The sequence below is a fragment of the Sapajus apella genome, unplaced genomic scaffold, assembly GCF_009761245.1.
Source record: "Sapajus apella isolate SASKATOON/1434 unplaced genomic scaffold, GSC_monkey_1.0 scaffold31, whole genome shotgun sequence".
Lineage (NCBI taxonomy): Eukaryota > Metazoa > Chordata > Mammalia > Primates > Cebidae > Sapajus > Sapajus apella.
This window is the reverse complement of record NW_022436971.1, coordinates 24,128,481-24,151,797: the sequence shown is the minus strand read 5'-3', so window position 1 is coordinate 24,151,797 and position 23,317 is coordinate 24,128,481. Positions and strand designations below refer to the sequence as shown.

The 23,317-nt window shown below is 42.7% G+C and overlaps 1 protein-coding gene and 1 long non-coding RNA gene across 2 annotated transcripts in view; both read left to right on the top strand.

Moving 5' to 3' along the window:
• Window positions 1–23,317, top strand: part of SNTG2 (syntrophin gamma 2) — a 339,371-nt gene that overhangs the window by 44,483 nt on the left and 271,571 nt on the right. The gene's annotated exons all lie outside the window — the stretch shown is intronic.
• LOC116562100 overlaps window positions 16,357–23,317 on the top strand; it is a 14,366-nt gene continuing 7,405 nt past the window's right edge. The window contains exon 1 of the long non-coding RNA XR_004273766.1: window positions 16,357–16,412. This is a non-coding gene — a long non-coding RNA (uncharacterized LOC116562100). The remainder of the gene's footprint in view (window positions 16,413–23,317) is intronic.

The window sequence follows — 23,317 nt, the reverse complement described above, 5'->3', positions numbered from 1 at the left end:
TCCATAGGTTTGACCAACTGTGGATGGAATACATTTGAATAAAAAGCGTGTCTGTACTTATCACGCATAGACTTCCTCGTCATTATTCTCTAAATAATATATTGTAACAGTGTTGTCATGACATTTACATTGTGTTGGATAGAAGTAATCTGGAAATGATTTAAAGTATGAGGGAGGGCCAGGCACGGTGATTCATGCCTCTAATGTCAGCAGTTTGCGGGGCTGAGATAGGTGGATCACTTGAGGTCAGGAGTTCGAGATCAATCTGACCAACATGGTGAAACTTCCTCTCTACTAAAAATATAAAAATTAGCAGTGTGTACTGGCACATGTCTGTAATCCCAGCTACTCTGGAGGCTGAGGCACGAGAATTGCTTGAACCAGGGAGGCAGAGGTTGCAGTGAGTTGAGATTGTGCCACTGTACTCCAGCCTGGGCAACAAACTGAGACTCCATCTCTAAATAAATAAATAAAGTATGGGGGAGGATGAGCATGGGTTTTTTGCAAGGAACGCAGCATTTTATATCATGGGCTTGAGCATGTGTGGGTTTGGGTATCTGAGGAGGTCCTGGAATCTGTCCCCCGCAGATCTTAAAGGACACTGCATGTCTCTCTCACACACACCCTAGTGAGAAGGGCATTAGACAGGAGACCTGAGTTCTATGTTTTGGCCTGTTCCTGACCCACTTGATCCTAGGCCATCATAAATCACACATCTCTAAACTTATTACTTCATCGGTGGAGGCACCTGGGTGTTGCCAAGAGTGGTAGCAAAGCTTTTGGTGTTACATGGACTCATGTTTAGACCCGACTTGCCACTTCCCAGCGGAGGATGTTGGACAGGTAAGAAAATCTCCCGGAGCATCAGTTTCCACGGTGAAATTGGCATTAATCATATCTGCTACACATTGTTGTGAAGACTGAAGATGATGCCTTTAAATCACCCACCCCAAGGCATAGTAGACAAGGTGAGCAAGGAGCTTTCCAAGAAAACGTGTGCATTACCTTCTAAGGCTGCTTCTACTAAATGATTTCCTAAAACTCATCATAAAATGGTGTAATATATGTGAAAGCACTCAGTAAACTTTCAGTTGGGTTACAAACTTGGTAGACAATATACCTTAGAAGGTTTTTTTTTTTTTTTTTTTTTTTGAGACAGAGTCTCACTGTGTCACCCAGGCTGGCGTGTGGTGGTGCAATCTCAGCTCACTGCAACCTCCGCCCCCAGGGTTCAAGCTATTCTACTGCCTCAGCCTTCCCAGTAGCTGGGATTACAGGTGTCTGCCACTGTGTCTGGCTTATTTTTGTACTTTTAGTAGAGACAGGGTTTCACCACCTTGGTAAGGCTGGTCTTGAACTTCTGATCTCATGATCCGCCCGCCTCGACCTTCCGACATGCTGAGATTACAGGCGTGAACCACTGCGCCTGCCCAGAGGTTTTTTTTTTGCCACGTTATTTCTTGGCTTTACAGATCTTGGTACTTATTTAAAAGACTTGATAGCAGCTTATATGGAAGACACAGTTTTACTCACACAAATAGAACTTGTTTTCTATTTTTCTGTTCTATATCTTTCTTTAAAAATAGTCGATTGATCTGTGTTTCTGTAAATAAACTTAATTCTCCTTAGTTAGGAGACAATTTAGAATGTGTGTTTATAATACTCGCCATTTGTAAGCAGATTCCAGGAAATTTGTATGTCACATGAGCAAACTAGTATTATTTGTCTCCATTCTTCCATTCTTAATTATTTTTAGATTCATAAAAATTCATAAAAATTATAGTCATTTCAGTAACAGCTTTATCACTTTTTGAGATGTGCAGAAAATGAATCTTCAGGTAACCAGCACAAAACAGTCATCGCATACCAGTATTTGGTCCTCTAACTGAACATTTTCCATTTAAAAAAACAGTATACTGCATTAAACAATGCGTGAATTTCAGACTAAATGTCTGCTTATCTACATCATCAGCCTTTATTTATATTTATTAACATGTCATGTCACTACATCATCTAAATCTTTATTTGATGTTTTAGTTACACTTTTGATTTTGGAAAAAAATACAGTGATGTAAAAGGACATCTGGTTTGGAGTAGATTTGGATATTAATTAGTATTTTTCCTTCTCCATAAGAATAAATACAAGTTTATGAGTTACATATATTTCAGATTGTTATGAAATTTGGTTTTCCCAGGCTTTGTACTCAATTTTCATTTCAATTCTTTCTGAAAGGCCCTAGGTTACATAATTCTGCATTTGACAGCAAATGCTTTTTCAAATTACTGAATTTCAGTGTGGTAGGAAAGAACTGTATGGCAACCTGAAATTGCATGTACATAATTGTTTTTCAAATTATATCCCATGAGAAATAAAGTACATCTTTTTTTAGAGCACCTAGGAAAATATTTTTTACAGAAAAACTCCTGGTATCAAGATCCCTAAAGCTGTGTGGGCAGCTGGCTCCACAGGCAGCCACAGCTGGCCCTGGTCCAGTGCATGGCAGCCACACCTGTACCCCCCAGGACGCCGTGCTGGTTCTGATACTGATAAATCTCCCAACCGTGTGGAACCATGTGAATTATCTCCTCATTTTCCTTTGTTTGATGTCAGATTTATGCCAGGGAATGAGATCTTCCCTTCCTTATGTTCCTATCACCCCTGTCTCTGTTCTCATCCTTTCATTTTTAAGCAAATCAGATGTCCTGACTTGTGGAAGAGATGCTCTATACAAGATTGTCGTCTTGTGCTACTGATGTGCCTGATCAATTTAAGTCAGTGTTTGGGGGAAGGAGCATTGCCTTTGCTGTATCATTTACATTTGTACTAATGGGTGAGACATTATCAGGACACGCTCTATTCACCTCTGATAATGAGACCCTTACAGTATGTGATTCACAGTGTTATGAACACACTAGATGGATCTTATGAGATGTCAGAAGGAGAGGTAATGGGACATCCACGGAGTGAGTTGCATGTGATGTGAGCGCTCAGGGTCTCACTAAAGATGGGACCCAGTACTCAGGCTGTAAAGGTGAAGGATAAAGAGCAAAACTTCTACAGTAAACGTCAATCTACTGGCATGTAGTAAAGTAATGATTAACATAAATATGTTGTATATGCCAGGACTGGACCTTGTCTAGCTGGGCTTGAACCACACATGCAGAGTTGTGGCTGTCATAAATAAAGGACAAAGGAGACCGTGAGGATCAGCCACATGGGCGTGGTGTGTAGGATTGTGAATGAACCTGTCCCTCTGGTCAAAACCACTCAAGCATTTATCTGAGCATTTTGCTTGAAGGCATCAGAGCCAGACTATAAATAGAGAAATTGGAATACGGCCAGCAGGATGTCACAGGAATAATTAAATGCTTGCAAAACACGCATACTAGAAACAGAGTCTCTTTTCATTGGAAGAGGGAACAGTCACAGTTTTTTCTGATGGTGCCTGGTTGTAGAAGGAAGGATTGGCAGAACGTGATTGAAAGCCTGTCCAAGGCCCCTCACCCAGGGCTCTTCCTCTTTGTCTCTGCTGCCCCCAGAGCCATTGCTGACAGGGCTGTGAATGACAGCCGTGACTGCAGGCAGTGCTCAAGGGAGGCGCTCCCTTCCAGGCTGGGTCCAGAGCGCTTGAAGCTAGAAAGCAGAAACGGAAGCACTTACTGTCTAGGCTCTGGAGTCTTCCAACTGGACAGAAAATGGAAACGGGGAACTGAGTTAACTTTACAACAAGATGCAATGGTGTGTTCAGGAAATGTTCCGTCTCAAAGGCCTTTCTCAGGGCTCGGATAGGCTTTCTTTTAGTGTATCGCATGGGAGACAGATTTGGTTATGAAAACCTAATCAGCAAGGTGAGCTCTGTCTGCCTCGCTGTGCCTCAAGTTCTGAGAAGCCATCATTCTGATATAATCTCTGACTCGACCTGGGGTGGCTGAGGGCCAGGTGGGAGCAGGGCGGAGCCACAGCGAGCAACACACTGGCATCCGAGCACTTTCTCAGCCAATTTCTAGTTATGCAGATAAGTGTTGGCGAAAGCTTTGGTGAAAGAGTGGCACAATTCAAGACAAGAGTTTTTGTTTGTTTGTTTTTGTGATGGAATCTCACTCTGTCACCCAGGCTGGAGTGCAGTGGTGTGATCTTGACTCACTGCATCCCCTGCCTGCCGTGTTCAAGTGACTCTCCCACCTCAGCCTCCCGAGTAGCTGGGACCACAGGTGCATGCCACCACGGCCGGCTAATTTTTTGTATTTTTAGTAGAGATGGGGTTTCACCATGTTGGCCAGGTGGTCTTGATCTCTGGACCTCATGATCCACCTGCCTCGGCCTCCCAAAGTGCTGGGATTACAGGCGTGAGCCGCTGCACGTGGCCAAGACATGCCTTTTAATACATAAACACAATGGACCATTCTCCTTTAACTGTTAAAAAAAAAATACCACACACACTAAATTTGAAATCTGATAATACCTTCAGTACAAATATAATTTATTAGGTACAAAACAAGTTTCACAAACGATCTTTGGTGAATGAGGTATGATTCAGATTTTAAAATCACACTGTATTTGTGTTTTAGTTCTATTGTTATTTCTTTTTGGCTACTGGCGGCTGTGTCTTGTGAGCAGCATTAAAAATGTGATTGTGATGTTGCTATTCTGGGCTTGAGAAAAGTTTCAGATATACTTAATTTTCTGTATATGAATATAATTGCAGGCTTTTTTTATTGACATGACTCAGGTTTTCTATGAGGTCTGAAAATTGGTAGTATGCATGAACTATCATTTTCATTTGACTTTAATCAATTAATGAAGGGATAAATGCTTATCAACTAAAAACAAATTTGAAAAACACATTTTAATTATTAGTAGACGCCTATTAGTAATTATTGTAGACCCAGCTGTTATCGAAACTGCGTTACACGCATTAGGAAATAATTTAGAAGTCCACTTGTATGTAGGCATGCATTTCTTCACATGTGTTTTATATTCTCTAAGAAACTGAATAGTGACAAAGATGGCATATGTCAAATATGGACTTCAGAAACTTTCATTTCTCCAGCGAATACCAAATATTAAGACTTCCGGATCTTCCTCTAAATCAAGCAATCTTTAAATCATAAGCAAATTTCATTGCTATTGAGATAATCCTCCTCTTCTCCCTCACAATCAACACAGCCACAATCACAGCAGTGCTGTAGAGAAGCCGTGACAATAGGAAGTGTGAGGGGACTGTCCAGGATGTCACGTGTGGGACTCCTGCCCTGGGCCAGGGACTTGCCATGGAATTTCCATTAGAGCCACAAAACAGCGTTTTGGAATATGGTTTTTCTTTTTTTAATTTATTTTACTTTTGGTGCGTACTATTTCTGGCATTTATCCCCATGTTATCCCTCCCCCCCCTCCCCTCCCTCCCCACCCCCCATTTTCTCTCCCCTCCCCCCCCCAACTGTCCGCTGTGTGTGATGCTCCTCTTCCTGAGTCCACGTGTTCTCGTTGTTCAACACCCACCTATGAGTGAGAACATACGGTGCTTGGCTTTCTGTTCATGGGTCAGTTTGCTAAGAATGATGGTTTCCACATTCATCTAAGTCCCTGCAAAGGACACGAACACATCATTTTTTATGGCTGCAATAGTATTCCATGGTGTTTATGTGCCATATTTTCTTTGTCCAGTCTATCATTGATGGGCAATTGGGTTGGTTGCTATTGTACACAGGGATGCAATGAACATATGTGTGCATGTGTCTTTATAGTGGAACAATTTATAGTTCCTTGGGTATATACGCAATAGTGGGATTGCGATCATTAAAAAATCTGAGACAACAGATGCTAGAGAGGATGTGGAGAAACAGGAACACCGTTACACAGTTGGTGGGAGTGTAAATTAGTTCAACCATTGTGGAAGACAGTGTGGCAATTTCTCAAGGATCTAGAAATAGAAATTCCATTTGGAATACGTTGTTAATGTCTGTTTCTGGTGCACAAGTTCTGTCATCCTAGGTGTGAGTGAATGTGTCCCCATGTGGGAGGCCAGTGGTGAGAGAGCCTGGCAGGGTCCTGCTCCCTGAGAACCTACAGCTGGGTGAGCTGGCAGTGAACCTGCAGGCATAATCAATACTCACACTGAACAGGGAAGGCAGCGCCTGTGGGGTTTGGGGGGGGGAGATTTATAAGGGCAGAGAGAAGGTCATCTGTAGAGGGATTTGTAAGAGAGAAGGTGGTCTGGAGAGGATTTATAAGGGCAGAGAGGAGGTTGTCTGGAGAGGATTTATAAGGGCAGAGAGAAGGTGGTCTGGAGAGGATTTGTAAGGGCAGAGAGGAGGTGGTCTGGAGAGGATTTGTAAGGGCAGAGAGAAGGTGGTCTGGAGAGGATTTGTAAGGGCAGAGAGGAGGCGGTCTGGAGAGGATTTATAAGGGCAGAGAGAAGGTGGTCTGGAGAGGATTTATAAGGGCAGAGAGGAGGTGGTCTGTACAGGGATTTGTAAGAGAGAAGGTGGTCTGGAGAGGATTTGTAAGGGCAGAGAGAAGGTGGTCTGGAGAGGATTTATAAGAGAGGAGGCGGTCTGGAGAGGATTTATAAGGACAGCGAGGAGGTGAATTTTGCCCTGGTGGCTGCATCAGCATGCATCTCCTGGAGGTTTGGTGCTTGTGATGTGGTTGAGGGGATGGGTGACGGTTGAGGAGGTGGAGGACTAGATGTGCACTCCTTTTGTTCAGATGCCTTGAGGGGTGGAGGGGAAGCCCAAGGAAGCCGGCGGGGCCAGGCTGTGTCTCTATCCTCAGAAGGAGTGGAAGCCACTGGGTGGTGGATGGTTCGGGACTGAGACGAAGGCGGGAAACCGTGGGGTGTGCATTTTGAAAAACTGCGTTGCCAGGTGGAGAAGAGATTGGAGCGGGAGCAGGTGTCCTGCTCTTGCAGGCTCGTCCGGGGTAGAGACGTGGGCAGCTGGGACCAGGGTGGCGGCTGTTCAGCTGCAAAGAAGTCAGTGGATTCAAGAGACTCAAATGGACTCAATGGCTAGACACAGGCTTGGGAGAAGGGATTTTTAGATACCATCAAAAATAACAACCTTAAATAATCATTAAAAATTTGGCCACATTAAAATAAAGTATCCACACATATATATTATTTTTCAAAAAGACACCATAAACCGAGTTAACTGACAGAATACTAGCTGGAAAGACATGTGTTCTATTAACGTGACTTACAAGGGATTTCTTTCTGTATTATATAAAGATTTTAAAAACAACAAGCAGCATCATAAAAGGAAAAAAATCCTGTGGTATAAACAGACAATCCAGCAAGTGGAAATCTTAGGGCCAATAAATGTAAATGGTGCTCAAGTTCACTGGTGATTGGGGAAATATAAATATCCATCAATGGGGATGTCTTTTTCCTAGCCAGGAGACTGAAAAATAAAACACCTTAAACCCAGATGTTGTGTAGTTAGTGGACTGCCAGAAACTCACATGCAGCTTTGTAAATCATTACAAATGTTTGTGAGGATCAGTTCTCTAGAAGAATTGAGCACGCACCTTTGGGTGCAGAATTGAATATCTGGGTGCCCTAGAAATCCCTCCGCCCGCAACAGGATGTCCCAGCATCACCTGTACCTGCTGCCCTGCAAGACAAAGCCTTGCACATGGCCTGTGCAGCAGATAGTGCATGTTTATAAATGGTCAATATTATTTGTAACAGGAAGTAAAAATGGAAATAGCTCAAATAGAATACGGTGGGAGATTCTCTTACTGTATATGTGTGTTACGCTTTGTTAATTTTATGCAATGAAATATTACATTACTGTTAAAATGGATGATTTGGGGCTGTCTCCATCAATGTGTCTAAATTGTTCTTACAGCTTTGAGAAAGGTAGTTATGGAGCACGGCATACAGTGTGACCACCTTCCTGTAATTAAAAAATACATATATAACTGTTGTCGACAAAGAATCCCAAGGTTTACTAATTTGCAGACAGCTTTATTTCTCATGAAGGATTGCAGCCCTCAGGCTGGCCCTTCTGACAGGCTAGATGTGTAGCCTCCAGCAGAGACCAAAAGCAGGCACTTGAAGGAGGAAAGCTGAGGCAGGAATTTATGCTGAACAGGTTGGCCAAATATCCATATTCAGCAGGTGGGACATGCAGCTATGCATATTCACAGAGTGACTCTGATTGTTGATTGGATAAATATGTATGTTATGTGTGACCCATGTTCACTTTGGGGTGTGGAACTAACATTAAAATATCTTAAAATTAGGCTCTGTAGGTCAAAAGGTGAAGTAGGGACAGGAAGGCCCTTGGTGCACAGCCACTGCAAAACAGCCAGAACCAGACCCTGGTGGTCTCTTATCAGGAGAAAGTTACTGGAATCATACCTTATCCAATCGAAGCTGCAGCTATGGCTGGTTGGTAAGAGGTTCAGTCACCCAGTGTCTAGAGCTAGATGACCTGTGATTGTTTTAATCTTGCTTATTTCTAGGCCAGCTGGTTCAGTTGCTACAGAAAAAGAACACTCTTGTGGCAGCGACAATATGGTTTACTAAGTGCAGGGTGCACAACTCATCCTTTGCCTGGCACAGCCTTAGGTCCTGTTTGTAATTTCGTGTTTTATTGCCACAAAGAAGCCACTCTGTCAGTCTTATGACATCTGCTTTAATGCTGTACCATCTAGTATTATTATGTAAATGTGCCATAAAAGTCTAAAAAACTTCATTAGAAAATGAAATTGACTCTGTAAAGCGAAAGGTATATAATAAGAAAGGGGACTCCTCAAGTATGTCTTTTAAAAATTATATACATACATGTGGACACATGTATAGACACATACACACATATGCAGGCATGCAGACTCATGGAGCTATGTGTATACCTGCAGACATGCAGACACCTGCCATGTGCATGTACAAGTGTGAAAACAAATGTACACACACACAGACACACATGCACATGCACACTCAGAACATATGCATATCTACACATATGCAGGGACACACACACATATACACACACACGTACGTACATGTGTTCATGGTGTAGGTTAGAATGTATAAAGCTGGTGCTGAATATACAGATGTACACCATAGTGCTACATTTTGCCTAAGAGTTCACGTATTCATAAAATAAATTTTAAAGTGAAGAGTCACTGGATCTTCTTTTAATTGATTTGGCTTCCAATGACAGATAAGCCGCTGCTAGACAGCTCTGTGACTCTCTCAAGTGAATGTGGTAGAGTTGTCATGAGGGCAGTACTAGATGTGGAACGCATCAGTAGCCGTCAGGTTCAGGGCACACAGTGGGTCTTCTACCAATGGGAATGTGTGAGGAGGTGATGTGCCATGTCTGGTCAGTTCATACTTCCATATTTTTCTTTAGACTCTTCCCTGCAGAGAGGGCCCACGCCACCTTCAGTTGGGTTTCATCCATCCCTTGTCCTCCAGGTCCTTTGATAATTTCTTGCATATATCTGGCATCCATGCATAGTGAATGTAAAGGTATTTTTTGGTCATGGAATTAGCAAAATATATGTGTTTTAGTGTATAAGGAGCCTCTGTTGACTCTCCTTTTTACTGGTAGGAATAGAATTTGAGAATGATTAATCCACAGGCCTTTTAAAAATCCCATTAAAGCTGGCTGATTTCTGAAGTAGCTCTTACATTCTGTTCAGTGCATCAGAGCAAGGGAAACACTGTCTTGCAGAAAGCTGTGAGGAGACAAGGAGCCTTGGGGAGCTGAAGGCATGTTGCTGGTAGTTGGAGGGTGTCTTCATTTACTGGCCACAATTAGCATGAGCTGCTGCTTCTGAAGGGTGCCCTCGCAACGTGGTCCCCACTCCTGAGACCATGGTGGGGCCCCCAGAGGTTCCTGCACCAATGTTAACTTATGTGTGGCAAATGATGGGGCCTTGGTGCCCAGAGCCTACTGGGTAGGCAGAGGCTGTGCAGTCAGGGAGGGGAGCGTGTGTGGTGGGCAGGGTTGGGGCAGCTGTCAGACCTGGAGACACATCAGTGAGAAAGTCTGGAAAAGGAGGAAGGAGCAGGAATGAGAGCCGTGCAGACCCAGGGTGTGAACTCACCTGGGCCAGGTGTGCTCTGCAGCCACAGGGAGGTATTCACATGAATGGTAGTCAGAGCCAGTGCATGCTCCAGTCACTGGCACAAGCAAAACAAAAAACCTGATTGCATGATTTTTTGTAGAATGTCGGCAAAAACCTGAGCACAACATGCTTTCACTTAATGGACCATCACGTTACAGCCCCCACTGGCTCTCAGCAGGTGTTCTCTGAGCACTGCTGGGCGTGGGATGCTGGTAGTTTCCAGGGTGTGAAGGGAGGCCCATTGTGACAGGTTTCCCACTCGATGAGGATAGAGCATGCATGCACAGCTCCTCAGTGCTGGCAGCGCTGCATGTTCTGCTAGAAGGACCTGGCGTCAGCTCTTCACGCAGGTGTTGTTGGGGTGCAACTGGCATTTCCTGATTCACATGGCAATGTTGTGCAGGGGTGAGTGGGAAGGGACAAACTGGAGCTGTTTAGAAGGTGACTTTGTGAATCTGGGTGAGTGCTGTGGGAAGAGGCCGCAGGCGTGCGGGAAATACAGAGGAAGTGACCAGCTGTGGTATCCACGGGAAGAAATGGCAAAGAGGGCAGGGTCAAAGTGGCTCCAAGCTTTGGAGATTGCACACTCTGCTGGAAAGAAAGGAAATGGAAATTCATTGAAAAACTATTATGTCACAGCAGGCTTTTCAAATGCTCTAAGACAGACATTCTCTAAGTTAAGGATCCTTCCACTGGTAATTATGCTACAGGATTAGACAGTTTTAGCTGAGGAATAACCATAGTTCTAGGTGGCTCATGCGAGGTGGGGTACCTGGTATGAACATCAACACAGAGGCCAGGCGTGGGGGCTCAGGCCTGCAATCCCAGCACTTTGGGAGGCCAAGGTGGGTGGATCACCTGAGGTCAGGAGTTCAAGGGGAGCCTGGCCAAGTTGGCAAAACCCCGTCTCTACTAAAAATACAAAAATTAGCTGGGTGTGGTGGCAGGCACCTGTAATCGCAGCTACATGGGAGGCTGAGGTAGAAGAATCGCTTGAACCCAGGAGGCGGAGGTGGCAGTGAGCCAAGGCCACTGTATTCCAGCTTGGGGAACAGAGCGAGACTCCATCTCAAAGGAAAAAAACAACAACACAGAAACATCACGGGCCACTGACAGTTACTCCCAATAGCCATTCAGGCATGACTCTCTTCTAATATTAACAATGGTACATTTCAAATATACAAGCTGGTGATGAATAGAGTCCCATTGTATACCCACACCTGCGTGCTCTACCAGCCTTCATAGCTGTGGGGTGGATGGTGGAGGACTCCAAGGTGATGGACAGTGGAGGACCTGTGAGGCCAGCAGGTGAATGTCAAGGCCATTTCCTCAGGGCTCAGGCATCTGGGCTTGGACCGGGCTCCCCTGGCTCCAGCATGAGTGCCTTTCCTCCCACTTGTGGCCCTTGGACCAGCCAGATGGTGAGCGAGAGAACGACTTACAACCATCGGCAGGAGGGCCACAGTGGAGCCTCAGAGGGACATCTGCAGAAGGACTTATTTTTGCCTGAAAGCCGTTCCCGAAACCCACTCATCATCTGCACTGTCCAAACAGGATCTGATTGTGCTGGATCCACGTACTGATTCCTGCACTTCTTGAAATTTGTAAAAATGAGTAATTTTTAAAACACAGAAAACTTGAAAGAATAGTCTAATAATGTACTCAGCATCCATATTCAAGTACAAATATTTTAATATATTTTCTTCATTTTTGCATGTGTTTTGTTTTTGCTGATTATTAAAAGTCATTTGCAAAAGTCATGAATTTTAACCTCAAATGTGAAACTGTCCACCAGATTGGGCAGTAACATTATTCATGAGCTGAGTTTTTCACTTAAGAGAGTAACTCACAGATTGCTTTCTTTTTAACTATATGTATATACATAGTTTGCCAGTACTAACTGTTAGACAGCATGAAAATATACTATCAACAATTTTTACTTAATAGTGTTAGCATTTAATGATGATCTTTCTGAGTCAATTATTTCATTGAACCTGGAAAAATGGTGATTTTTCTATTACAAATTTAATGACCTTTAGCTTTTCCTCATCAACTATTGAAATACTGTGGTTCCTCTTCAAATGCAAGGTCAATGATTAATTCTCTCTTGAATCGCCACTTTTTACAGTAAGGAATGGTGTTTTGATCTTAAAGGCAACCAAGACATGTTTGCCTCTTCCTCTCACTTGCTACCTCTTTAAATTTTTATTCACTGCAGTACAATCAGTTACAGTAACTACTATCTTTGACAGTTAAATTGGCCCAAATGTTATTAATAGAAGGTTTGAGCTGGTTTCTGTATCTTGCTGAACTGCACCCATTAAAATCTGTCAATTGGTATCTCCTTTTGTTTGATAATAAAAAAATATCTCAGGCATGCTCTCATAATTCTTTGCTGAATGCAGAAATGGCATGTCCCATTTTCCAATGAGATGGAATTGCTTTTTAAAATCCACCATTTTAATTGGGTATTTAGAAACCAAAAGCTTGCAGGGACATTTTCTGGACATATCAAGTAAATATATTTTAAAACAATTTTTAAACATTTTACTCAAATTTGATATAACTGATTCTTTTTGTCTTGACTTCTAGGAACTTTCTTTTTTCTCCCTTTGCTTTAGGGCCAGGGTCTTGCCGTGTCATCCAGGCTGGAGTGCAGTGGCATGAACATAACTCACTGCAGCCTCTACCTCCTGGCACCTCCTGGCTCAAGCAATCCTCCTACCCCAGCCTCCTGAGTAGCTGGGACTATAGGAATTCACCACCATGCCTGGCTATTTTTTTTTAATTTTATTTTATTTTTTGTAAAGATGGTGGTCTCACTCTGTTGCTCAGGCTGGTCTCGAACTCCTGGCCTCAAGTTATCCTGCTTTGGCCTCCCTAAGTGCTGCCATTAAAAGTGTGAGCCACCACACCTGGCTTGAATTTTATTTTATGTGCTTTTTTTTTCTTTAGTGAAAGCACAAGGTCCTAATAATCCTGTCATGCTAAATTACTTATTCTATGTATGCATGATACACTTTTAAAATTATAGTACACTACACGTGAACTAGTACAGCCACCGTGGAGAAGAGCATGGAGCCTCCTCAGAAAACTATAAATACAGCACAGCAGTGAACTGAAAACTGAATTGACCCAGCAATCCTGTTACTGGGCACTTAAAGCAAAGGAAAGGAAATCCTGCATTCCTGTGAATCCCTAGGTTCCCGTGAGTCCCTGTGTTCCCATGAATACCTTTGTTCCTATGAATACCTTTGTTTTTGTGAGCCCCTGCATTCCCGTGAGCCCCTGCGTTCCCGTGAGCCCCTGCGTTCCCGTGAGTCCCTGCATTGCCCTGAGTCCCTGAGTTCTCTGATTGCCTGAGTTCTCGTGATTTCTTGAGGTCCTGTGAGCCCCTGCCTTGTCATGAATCCCTGAATTACTGTGACTCCCTGAGTTCCCATGATTCCCAGCGTTCCCATGAGCCCCTGTTGCCGTGAATCCCTGAGTTCACATGAGTCCCCTAGTTCCCGTGAGCCCCTGCGTTCCCTTGAGCCCCTGCGTTGCCCTGATTGCCTGAGTTCCCATGAGTCCTTGAGTTCCTGTGAGTCCCTCTGCTCCCGTGAGCCTCTGCGATCTCGTGAGCCCCTGACTGCCTGAGCCTTCGTGATTCCCTGAGCTCCTGTGAGTCCTTCGTTCTGGTGCGTCCCTAAGTTCCCGTGAATCCTTGTATCCTCGAGTATTCCTGTATCCTTGTACGTCCCCGAGTTTTTGTGCTTACCTGCCTAGCACACGGCACACGGCAAATGCTCAGGTACACTTTTTATTAATAACTAAGGGATCACGTGTGGGATTGGTGATAATCAAAATGAGTGGGTGCGAAATAGTGAGTTTTCCCTCGTCCGTTCTTATTTCCCTTTTCCATGAGAATGTCCTTTCTGTAGCTGAGAAGCTGTGATTAACCTCGTAGCATCTTGGTAGGGAATATAAATCCGTAGAGCTTGAAAACAAGGCGTAGAAATTGTCACCTGGGGAGTTAAGATTTACTTGAAGAAGAGAAGAAAAGGAAAAGGAGATCCCAGGTGAGACCGTGGTTTCAGCCAGCTGGCCAGGGTCGGAGGACGTGAGACTCGCAGCAGGGGAGTCTCCCAGGCTCACACAAGCCTCTGAGCTGCTGCAAGTGGGAGACACAGGAAAGAGGACTTTTAAATGTGATTCAAAAATAAATCCTTTTTGACTTTACATTTAACCTACTATCAGTAGATATTCACATAGGGTTTTTTTTTTTTTTTAATTTTCTTTTCTGGCCTGTGTCTTTAGGAGAGAATTAGTCTGGGCCCATGTTATTTATCCTAGCCTGGGGTATCTATTAACAATGCGGAAAAACTAGTGTGTGCTTCACACCAATTATAACTCATCTAGAGCGGGGGTTGGCAAACCTTTCTGTGGAGTGCGAGATGCTGGATATTTATTTGCGGTTCTGTTCTGTGGCAACAATACTTCTGCCCGTGTGGAGGGGAAGCAGCTGCAGTAGACATGGTGTGGAGTGGGTGGTGCCTGCCAGGGGAGCTTCATGACATCTCAGGGGCCTCCCAGATTCAGTCATTAGGCCACAGATTGAAAACTAAACAGCCGAAGATATTTATTTGAAAAATTGTAATACAAAGAGTGAGGGACCAATACAAAAAAACCAAAAACTTAAATAAATATAAAATTTGACTAAGTCATACCATAATGTGATATAATAGAAGGTTATTATTTTTTCTATAAATGAAGTTGTACTTTAAATATATTCTAATAAAAACGTGAAGACTAATTTTTTTTAGAGAAGGTCTTCTTCTGTTGCCCAGGCTGGAGTGCAGTGGCATGATCATGGCTCACTGCAGCCTCAACCACCTTGGCTCAAGCAGTTCTTCTGCCTCAGCTTCCTGAGTAGCTGGGACCATAGGCTCATGCCCCCACACTGGGACTTTTTAAAAAAATTGTTTGGAGAGATCTGGTCTCACTATGTTGCCCAGGCTCTTCGTCAACTCCTGGGCTCAAGTCATTCTCCCACCTCACTTGCTGAGAGTGCTGGGATTACAGGCATGAGCCATCATGCCCATTGAAGACAATTTTAAATGAAAATACTGATGCTGAAATTTATCTACGGTAATGAAAAGATGAGAATGAATAGCCAAGCCCTCTGTGAAAAATAAAATAATCAATTAGTGACTTGCACTAGCAAATGTAAAAACATTCAAGCAAGGTGGCACTGAGAGGAAATAGATAACACAGGTCCACATCGAGGACTCTACCAAGAAAAACAACCAAAACAAAAAGCAGAAACTAATACAATATGATTACTTTGTTAGTGCAATCTATGGGATAATGAAATAAATGGTGGTGATACAATCTGTTAGTTGTTTTGAAATATTGTCAAGATCTGCTGCATACACTCTACATGGATTATAGAACTTATCTAAAAGATCAAAATATAAAACGGCCCCACACACACTGCCAAAATCAAACTATGTTCCCACCAGAACACTGAAGGGATGTTGCAGAGCTTAATAGAAACAGTAGATCCAAGTTCTCATTTCAGTGTTTTCTCTTAGGGATGATGAGTAATGTGGGGTCACTGAGTGGCACTTGAGCAGGAAGAAGCATGCCATCCCAGCAAGGAGCAACTTCAAGAGACTCGTGGAAGAGAACAAAGGCCTGGTCGATAAACACAGCCCAGGAAGGGGTGAGGGTAGCAGGGGATATGAGTGTGTGGAATCCAGGCAGGGCAGCCACACGAGGACTTCTACATGAAGAGGGTGGCTGTGGAACTGTGCAGGTGTTCCAGAATTTCCTAGATGGGAAAAGAATGGAGAATTTGCTTCCCATAGTTGTTTGTTTGTTTGTTTTTAATATACTTTAAGTTCTGGGATACATATGCAGAATGTGCTGGTTTATTACATATGTATACACTTGTCTTGGTGGTTTGCTGCACCCATCAACCCGTCATTTGCCTTAGGTATTTCTCCTAAGGCTATCCCTACCCTAGGTTCCCACCCTCTGACAGGCCCCAGTGTGTTATGTGCCCCTCCCTGTGTCCATGTGTTCTCATTGTTCAACTACTACTTGTAAGTGAGAACATGTGGTATTGGTTTTCTGTTCCTGAGTTAGTTTGCTGAGAATGATGGTTTCTAGCTTCATCCATGTCCCTGCAAAGGACATGAACTCATCATTTTTTATGGCTGCATAGTATTCCATGGTGTGTATGTGCCACATTTTCTTTATCCAGTCTATCATTGATGGACATTTGGGTTGGTTCCAAGTCTTTGCTATTGTGAATAGTGCTGCAGTAAACATACGTGTGCATGTGCCTTTATAGTAGAATTATTTATAATCCTTTGGGAAAATACCCAGTAACGGAATTGCTGGTTCTAGACCTTTGAGGACTTGCTGCACTGTCGTCCAGAAAGGTTGAACTAATTTACACTCCTACCGACAGTGTGAGAGCTTTCCTGTTTCTTCTGTCCTCTCCAACACCTGTTGTTTCCTGACTTTTTAATGATCACCATTGTAACTGGTGTGAGATGGTATCTCATTGTAGTTTTGATTTGCATTTTCTAATGACCAGTGATGAGGAGCTTTTTTTCATGTTTGTTTGTTGCATAAATGTCTTCTTTTGAGAAGTGTCTGTTCATATCCTTCACCCACTTTTTGATGGGTTTATTTTTTTCTTGTAAATTTGTTTAAGTTCTTTGTGGATTCTGGATATTAGCCCTGTGTCAGATGGATAGATTGCAAAATTTTTCTCCCATTCTGTAGGTTGCCTGTTCACTCTGATGAGTTTCCTTTGCTGTGCAGAAACTCTTCAGTTTAATTAGATCCCATTTGTCAATTTTGTGTTTTGTTGCCATTGCTTTTGGTGTTTTAGTCATGAAATCTTTGCCCATGCCTATGTCCTGAATGGTATTGTCTAGGTATTCTTCTAAGGTTTTTATGGTTTTGGGTCTTACATTTAAGTCTTTAATCCATCTTGAGTTATTTTTTGTATAAGGTGTAATGAAGGGATCCAGTTTCAGCTTTCTGCACATGGCTAACCAGTTTTCCCAACACAATTTATTAAATAGGGAATCCTTTCCACATTGCTTGTTTTTGTCAGGTTTGTCAAAGATCAGATGGTTGTAGATGTGTGGTGTTATTTCTGAAGCCTCTTTTCTGTTCCATTGGTCCATATCTCTGTTTTGGTACTAGTACCGTGCTCTTTTGGTTACTGTAGTTTTGTAGGATAGTTTGAAGTCAGGTAGCATGATGCTTCCAGCTTTGTTCTTTTTGCTTAGGATTGTTTTGCCTATACAGGCTCCCTTCTGGTCCATATGAAATTTAAAGTAGTTTTTTTTCTGGTTCTGTGAAGAAAGTCAATGATAGCTTGATGAGAACGACATTGAATCTATAAATTACTTTGGGCAGTATGGCCATTTTCACGATATTGATTCTTCCTACCCATGAGCATGGAATGTTTTTCCATTTGTTTGTGTCCTTTCTTATTTCCTTGAGCAGTGGTTTGTAGTTCTCTTTGAAGTGGTCCTTCACATCTCTTGTAAGTTGTATTCCTAGGTGTTTTATTCTCTTTCTAGCAATTGTGAATGGGAGTTCACTCATGATTTAGCTCTCTGTCTGTTATTGGTGTACAGGAATGCTTATAATTTTTTCACATTGATTTTGTATCCTGAGACTTTGCTCAAGTTGCTTATCAGCTTAAGGAAGAATAGGAAGACTTTTACACTGTTGGTGGGAGTGTAAATTAGTTCAACCATTGTGGAAGACAGTGTGGCGATTCCTCAAGGACCTAGAAATAGAAATTCCATTTGACCCAGCAATCCCTTTACTAGGTATATATCCAAAGGATTATAAATTGTTCTATTGTAAGGACACATGCACACGAATGCTCATTGCAGCACTGTTAACAATAGCAAAGACCTGGAACCAACCCAAATGCCCATCGATGATAGACTGGACAGGCAAAATGTGGCACATATACACCATGGAATATTATGCAGCCATCAAAATGATGAGTTCGTTTCCTTTGTAGGGACATGGATGAACCTGGAAACCATCATTCTCAGCAAACTGACACAAGAACGGAAAATCAAACACCACGTGTTCTCACTCATAGGTGGGTGTTAAACAATGAGAACACATGGACACAGGGAGGGGAACACTACACATTGGGGTCTGTGGGGGGAAACTAGGGGAGTGACAGCAGTGGGTGGGGAGTTGGGGAGGGATAACATGCGAAGAAATGCCAGATATAGGTGATGGGGAGGAAGGCAGCAAACCACATTACCATATATGTACCTATACAACAATCTTGAATGTTCTTTACATGTACCCCCAAACCTAAAATGCAATAAAATATATATTTTTTTAAAAAAAGGAGATTTGGGGCTGAGATGATGGAGTTTTCTAAATATGCAATCATGTTATCTGCTAAGAGAGACAATTTGACTTCCTCTCTTCCTATTTGAATACTCTTTCTTTTTCTTGCCTGATTGCCCTGGCCAGAACTTTCAATACTATTTTGAATGAGAGAGGACGTCTTGTCTTGTGCTTGTTTTCAAAAGGAATACTTCCGGCTTCTGCCAATTCAGAATGATACTGGCTGTGGGTTTATCATAAATAGTTATTATTTTGAGATACCTTCCATCAATACCTAGTTTAATGAGAATTTTTAGCATGAAGAGGTGTTGAATTTTATCAGAGGTCTTTTCTGCATCTATTGAGATAATCGTGGTTTTTGTCACTGGTTCTCTTTACGTGATGGATTACATTTGTTGATCTGCATATGTTTAACCAGCCTTGCATCCCAGAGATGAAGCTGACTTGATTGTGGTGGGTAAACTTTTTGATGTGCTGCTGGATTCGGTTTGCCAGTATTTTATGGAGGATTTTTGCATTGGTGTGCATCAGGGATACTGGCCTGAAATATTCTTTTTTTATTGTGTCTATTCCTGGTTTTGGTTTCAGGATGATGCTGGCCTCATAAAATGAGTTAGGGAAGAGTCTCTCTTTTTCTATTGTTTGGAATAGTTTCATGAGGAATGGTACCAGCTCCTCTTTGTACCTCTGGTAGAATTTGGCTGTGAATCTGTCTGATCCTGGGATTTTTTTGGTTGGTCGGCTATTAATTACTGCCTTAATTTCAGAACTTGTTATTGATGTATTCAAGGATTTAACTTCTTCCTAGTTTAGTCTGGGGAGGGTGTGTGTGTCCAATAATTTATCCATTTCTTCTAGATTTTCTAGTTTATTTGCGTAGAGGTGTTTATAATATTCTCTGATGGTAGTTTTTATTTCTGTGGGATCAGTGGTGATCTCCACTTTCTCTTTTTTTATTGTGTCTCTTTTATTCTTCCCCTTTCTTCTTTATTAGTCTCTCTAGCAGTCTATCTGTTATTTTTTTTCAAAAAACCAGCTCCTGGATTCATTGATTTTTTTTGGAAGGATTTTTCATGTCTCTATCTCCTTCAGTTCTGCTCTGATCTTAGTTATTTCTTGTCTTCTGCTAGCTTTTGAATTTGTTTGCTCTTGCTTCTCTAGTTCTTTTAATTGTGATGTTAGGGTGTCAATGTTAGATCTCTTCCACTTTCTCCTGTGGGGATTTAGTGCTATAAATTTTCCTCTAAACACTGCTTTAGCTGTGTCCCAGAGATTCTGGTATGTCGTGTCTTTGTTCTCATTGGTTTCAAAGAACTTATTTATTTATGCCTCAATTTTCTTATTTACTCAGTAGTCATTCAGGATCAGGTTGTTCAGTTTCTATGTAGTTGTGCAGTTTTGAGTGAGTTTCTTAATCCTGAGTTCTAATTTGAGTGCAGTGTGGTCTGAGAGACTATTTGTTTTGATGTCCATTATTTTGCATTTGCTGAGGAGTGTTTTACTTCAATTTTGTGGTCAATTTTAGAATAAGTGCAATGTAGTGCTGAGAAGAATATATATTCGGTTGATTTGGGGTGGAGAGTTCTGTAGATGTCTATTAGGTCTGCTTGGTCCAGAGCTGAGTTAAAGTTCTGAATATCCGCATTAATTTCTGTTTCATTGAGCTGTCTACTGCAGAGCACAGACTTACTATTTTATAATTCTCGAGGTAGGACGTCTAAAATGGGCTGCACTAGACTACAATCAAGTATCGGCAGGACTGCATTCTTTCCAGAAATTTCGGAGGACAATCTGTTTCCTGCTTTTTCTGGATTCTACAGGCTACCTGGGTGCCTTGGCTCCTCTGCTTCCTCCGTCTTCACAGCCAGCAGTGCAGCATCTCCAAATCTCACTGTGACCCTGGCTCTCCTTCCCACTCTCTGCCTTATGGAGGCCCCTGTGATGACACTGGGCCCTCTGGGTCATCCCATGACCTCCATCTTACAAGCCTGAATTGCATCTGCAAAGTCCCCTTGCCATGTGACATTCACAGGCTCTGAAGATGTGAATATTTTTGTGGAGGCCTTTACTGTGCCTAACATAGGCAGAGTCATTCACTCATTCGTTCATGAGACCCTGAGACTTGCCAACCATATTTGAGAGATTTGAAAATTTGGGCTCTTTAGGAATAATTGGCTTTCTAAACTGGTTCTTAAGCCCAGGAGCTCTGATTTTTAAGTCAGAATTACGAACTAATTTGGAATTATTTTTTTATATGTTTATAGAAGTTAAAATGTATTCTTTAAAACCAGTCCAAATGTATGAGTAATTTTAATATAAATTGTTAATTAGTTTCTGGAAAAGCAAGTAGCTTTGTTCATTATTGGGCAGTTAATTTTGAAAAGTATTTTCTTCCCAGTGCTCCAACACCAGATACAGACACGCGGCTTTTAATTGAACCTCACTTTAGCAGTGTTTTATGGTAATTCAGGATTATTAATCAGACTCTCAAGTGGCATTCCTCTCCAGGCACTTAGCGTGAACGCTGAAGAACACACAGGGGAGAGGACTTGTTCTCCTTCTTCCAAATTTTATGCAGTTTTTGGCATTCATTCAAAATCTGCTATTCAGTGCACAAAGAACTCATTAGACTTCCAAATTCAGGGACTTAGCCCTCTGACAGTAGTTTTAGAAAATTATAAGATGACATTTGCCAACATTCAAAAACACAAATAAATAAAACTGCCAGGAAAAACAGTGAGGGAGATACCATTGCATGGGCTAGAGTTTTGAGATTAAATATTCATTGATAGCTCTTCGTGTTTTCCTGGGCATGAAATCATTGACAGTCCTGCACTCACCCAGCATGTCTCATTCTCCTGAGTAGCCTTATGCATGGAACAGAGTTCAGGAAACAACCCTGGGAGTAACCTACTTACTCTGCCTTTTAAAAATACCCCCAATTCCACCTGTCTCTCCCATGGCAAATGGTCTGAGTGTTGTCCTCTCTCACTGGGTGAATGCAGGAGCCCTCTCCTGCCCTTGGCCTGCCCGCCTCCCCCTGCCTGTGGCCTCCCCCTGCCCTTGGCCTCCTCTGCTCCTGACTTACTGTCAGGAGCAGCCTTGCTGACTTAGTGTCTGCAACCCTTTGTTTAGTGTCTGCACAGCAGCCAGAGTGGTTCTTCTACAGTAACTTGGCTCAGCCTCAGTTGTGCTGCCTTTGTTCCCTGAGTGATGCTGGGAGCCCCTCCATCCTGGCCACTCTTGCTGCCCCACTTGGTTCTCTTGTGTCCTGTGGCTCTCCTCCATGTGCTTCTAGTACACCCTAAAGAACATAGGTACATCTGTTCATTGCCTGCACCCCGCAGAGACCAGGAATCTTGTCTGCCTGTTTCCTGCTGATGCTCCTGGGCCAGCAGTGCTTCCTGGTGCCAGCAAGTTACTCACGCATCTCTGCTGAGTAAAGAGATAAGCAAGTGAATTATTGAAGGGACCTCTGACCCACAGACTCTAAGCTCTGGATGTGCATCATACACTTACTGAACCTCTGAAAATAATGAGGTAGGCACTGACCCCAGATATCCTGATAGGGTAGAGGCTGAATGGGCATCTGTAGTGATTAAAATCCCCACAGCTGGTCCGTAATGCTGACAGAGACGCTTTCTTCCTCAGGTGGGGCTCATTTCCATCTAAACATGAGGCCTGGTGTCAGTCACATAAAATGTCTAAACCTTCTCAGCGTCCTCCTCTCTGAAACGTCTAGAAACCCTTTGCTGCCTGTCATGTGGATCTGCCTTTCCTTATGCTGTACTCAAAGAGACTGTGGGTCTCAGGACACTGAGGAATTAGAGCTCCCACGCGTTCCTGGTCCTCTCTGCCTCTGCGTCTCTTTTCTAGGCAACCTTCTTTATTTTATTTTATTTTTATTTTGTTTTTAAATACTGATCATGTTTGCATGAAAGCCAGGGATTCTTCTCACCCTGAGCTGCTAAGCAGGATGTGTACTGTTTCCTTTGTGTGTATTTTGTGTTCTCTTACATGCTTTTATGATAAATTCCTACCTACTTGTTTACAGGACGAGGCTAGTTCTAGAGTTTTTCGTAACATGGTGTCTATATTCATCTCCAAGAGCAAAGGCCCTGCCCCTGGCTCTTAGGAAACGTAGAGGAATACATCTTCTGTCCAGGGTGGAGCAAGGCTGCAGGCAGCATTGGGAGGGGCTCAGGTGGCCTGGGCAGCAGGACCCATGTTTCCAGGCTTTCTAGCCACCCTAGCCCACTCACCTTTATCTCCCCAAAGCACATATCAAAAACCCCAGTTTATAGAAATCAATTTATGTTTACTTTGTGTTTCAGCTTAGAATTGGTATGTTACCAAAAGTCTCAGCCCTCTATAGAGGGCTAGTTTGATTTACAATTTTTAAATGACTCAGGAGCTGGTAATTAACACAAAAAAGACTGCTTTCTTTGCAGGGGAGAGAGGTCAGGAAAATATATTGCACTGGTACAAGAAATATACTTGACACTTGATTAAACAAGCTATAACATGTCTAAATAAATTCATAGTGTGAGGTTTTGGTTTATTGCGTTATTGAAGAATAGTAAGACCCCTTAGTTATGCTGCTATGCTTAAATAATTCCTTTTTTAAAGAAATTAAGAAATAGAATTTGGCCATTTCAGATGTTTCCACTAATCAGCAGTGTCGTCCTGCTCAGTTGACACATGTGTCCTCCATAGTTCTGGCATTTCACCCTGAGAGCATATGTGAGAGCATGACCTTACACGTTCTGTTTCATCTCGTTCCTTCCAGAGTTAAGCTGCTGTCACCTCTGAGGTGCACTCACTCCAGTGCCCTCACAG